The sequence below is a fragment of the Lupinus angustifolius genome, unplaced genomic scaffold (genome assembly GCF_001865875.1).
Source record: "Lupinus angustifolius cultivar Tanjil unplaced genomic scaffold, LupAngTanjil_v1.0 Scaffold_8_137, whole genome shotgun sequence".
Lineage (NCBI taxonomy): Eukaryota > Viridiplantae > Streptophyta > Magnoliopsida > Fabales > Fabaceae > Lupinus > Lupinus angustifolius.
The window spans coordinates 951-4,286 of record NW_017717939.1 but is presented as its reverse complement, the minus strand read 5'-3'; the positions used below and the strand labels follow the sequence as shown (position 1 = coordinate 4,286).

General features: G+C 35.1%; 1 long non-coding RNA gene across 2 annotated transcripts; it reads right to left on the bottom strand.

Moving 5' to 3' along the window:
* Positions 1-703: 703 nt before the first annotated feature.
* LOC109337568 lies at positions 704-2,743 on the bottom strand. Of its 2 annotated transcripts, XR_002106470.1 has the most exons (4): positions 2,468-2,743; positions 2,300-2,383; positions 2,063-2,207; positions 704-1,220 (listed from the first exon to the last, which is right to left on the bottom strand). It is a non-coding gene; the product is annotated as an uncharacterized LOC109337568 (long non-coding RNA). The 2 variants fall into 2 exon arrangements; XR_002106469.1 differs by having other exon boundaries at positions 2,300-2,743.
* Between the last annotated feature and the right edge of the window lie 593 nt (positions 2,744-3,336).

Genomic DNA, 3,336 nt, shown 5'->3' with positions numbered 1-3,336 from the left:
TAATGGTTGAGTGTTATGCGTCACTTCGTTTGTTGAAATATTAATAGTTAAGTGGTTATGTGTCTCTTTGTTTGTTGAAATATTAATGGTTGTTCATCTATAAATATTGTGGTTCACTTCATGTTCTATTTCATCAATAAGAGTATGTGTTTCTACAGTAGTATGTTCATGAAGATATGAAGAAGAAAATACAAAGTAACCAAAAAGAGAGCAGACAACAGATCTCAACAACTTGAATTGTTAAAAGTGCTAAAGTTGTGTTTCTGTTTCAGAATCATGTCAATGAGATCTTTAACATCTTTTGATTTGGCAAAAGTACCTAGATTTCAGAAGGAAAATGGCTATTATACAAGATTTGCGTTAGATGAAGATTTAATCTGTAGATTATTTAGTTCATTCAGCTACCAAATCTTTTGTGAACACTCAATTTTGTCCGACCTTGCAACTCCAATGAAGATAAACGAACATACCTAAATTATAGTGAGTGCCACCACTACTGCTAAATCCGTTAGAATTTAGGATGGAATTATCATAAGAATGCTTCCTTTTTCTAAAAGAAATATTAACTTGAGATATTATGCATGCTTTAATCCTTGAATAACTCCTTCAATATTAAGAAGTTTTTTCTATTAGTAAAAGTCATTGGCCTCAAGGACTCGACATTAAAGTGAACATACCAAAGGAGGCAAAATTGGGTTGAGGATTAATCAAGAATAATTATAGTAAATATTCAACCACAAATTTACAATGAATACGTGTAGTTACAGAGCAAATATGCACACTAGATTAAACTACAAAATTCAGAAGAAGGTTGTGCTGTTACACATCTTGAAGCATGATGCTCTTGCAAACCATAAGGCATAATATGAAAGTGGTTTCACTATTGTCAACCATAGTGTTCACTTTATTGATGTTTCAGCCTATAACATTTGATCCCCCACATAGACTCTGTTGCCTTACCCCATATAATATTAACGGTGCTTCATCCATTAGTAACCAAAAGAAGCTTTTGAAGGATAGTTCGGATGAATATATACAGAGAATGTGGCAATCAGCACTGCAACAACATTGTTATTTGTTCTATTTGCTTCTTTCTTCATGATCATGTCATATTTGTTGGTTGGAAATTTTAGTGGCACTGTTTTCTCATCGGTGGTGTAGAGGGATTGCAAATTTGTATTGGTGGTTCTCCCATCATATTTCAAGATGGTTTCAACATGCTGCATAAACAGTAAAATATCATAAGTAGATAGTTAGCTAAGAGGCATACTTGAAAGGCAAACCAGGAAGTATCTCATCATTTGCCTATGCACATAATCACTATTAATGGGAAGCTTTAATTGGAATAATCAGTAAATTAAGGCAATCATCAGAGAATATCATCTATCCTAACAGTTATAATATGAGACATTATGGGATAAAAAATAAGAGAAAAACTGATCTAACCCTGTAGGAAATTAAAAGAGATGCAAACCAGAAGTCATGGCTGTTTGCTATATTCCATTTCAGTTACACACTCATGATTAACCAGCATGAATGGAAATAGTTATTGAGCAGTTTCAAAAGGGGTAGCCAGAAAGCAAAAGGCAGTGCAGTATGATCAGTATAAAAAGGTATACAACTATCATAAAAGGGGGGACAGATTACTCAGAAGGAAAAAAAGCACACTACCATCCATAACACACAGCCGCAAGGAAACCAGAGAGAAAAAAGGGATCCAAGGAGTGAAGGAATAGGCTTTCATACAGCCCTCCTACTGCACACATTCCAGTGTCAAGTTTCAACAAGATACAAAGGCAACTACACAACCAGATAAGTATCTTGGCCATAAAAAATGACCCCTTTCATTAGGTTCATGTTTTAGACTTATACGATTGATTCTTAAACATTCCCAACCTATCATACATAACACTCGTCAATTTTGATATAAACATAGACATTCATCATCATATGTATTATGGTTTATTGTCAACCAACCACTTGTCCGAATCGGTTATACACAAACAGATTAAATTCATCCTTTAAAATCAAATAAAAAGGATAAGAGATCAAAGAAGAGTACTGAAACAGAGAATGCGGTTTCCATTCTCGATGTCATCTTTGATGCAAATCCTAATATGAGTGAGAACCAGATCCAAGAACCACCGTGAAGATTCAGGTTCCACCGATGAAATCCGCACTCGATACTCTCCTCGATCTTAATAAGCCTAGACAAGGATATGAAGTTATAAACATGATAAAAATCATAAATAATAGAATAAGTAAGCAAATAGAAAAGTAAGAGTAAATGAATCCCTACCTTACTTCGGTGACCCTCGTGAGAGTAAACCGGAAGCCACCGCGAACCACTTAACCATATCGTTTTCATTCTCCCTCGATTCACCTACCGAAAAAACCCAAACAGCAAACCAACATTACCGAAGCCAATCGAATAAGAAACGAAAAGTGAAGAAGGAGATGAGTTCACCTTCGTCGGAACTAAAGAGGATGTAGGGATCCCAACCGCGAATAACCTCCTCGTCCAAAAACCATCATCACCTGAATCGCAACCCATCAAAGGGGAGAAGGACGAGAAGACAACCCCAACGTGAACCACCGTAACGCCACCCTTGCCACCACCGCGCCACCTCCTTGGCTACCGTCGCCGCCGCTGCCAGTGGAGAAGAGAATGTGTCGCCAATGAAGATGGGAGAAGATGAGGCAGAAGGAGGGTTAGGGATTTTTCCCTGTTGAAGCAACGTGATTTGGGGATATTCCCCATCCTGGTTTGTTTTATTTATTTATTACTTTCCTATTCCTATTATTTTAATTATTTGATTTAATCTAATCCTAACCTCATTATTCGGAAATCTCTACAAGATAAATGCTGATTGAGTTGAACAATTATACGACATATATGTTTATGATACAAATGTGCTTTAACTTGTTAGTGAAAAGTTTTAATAAACAATGCACTTATAAAAATTCAAAATCACCCTATCATATAATTCCATACATAACTAAATCAAAATAAATGTTATCACTTAAATTCATATACAACTAAATCAAAACCATTTTTATCACCAAATTAATAATGGAATTTTATAGTAAGGTTACGGTTCGAGTTGTCTCTAACTTCTCCGAAAATGAGAAGAAGGTCTACGACCAACACCGTCTCTAAACTATTAATTCCTGATATATTTATAATTAATAAACTATTTTATCATTAAATTCTATATGCATAAATAATTGAAAACTATATTATCAAATTAATTAAGGAATTCTTATAGTAAGGTTATGGTTCGAGTTGTCTCTAACTTCTCCGAAAATGAGAAGAAGGTCTACGACCAACACCGT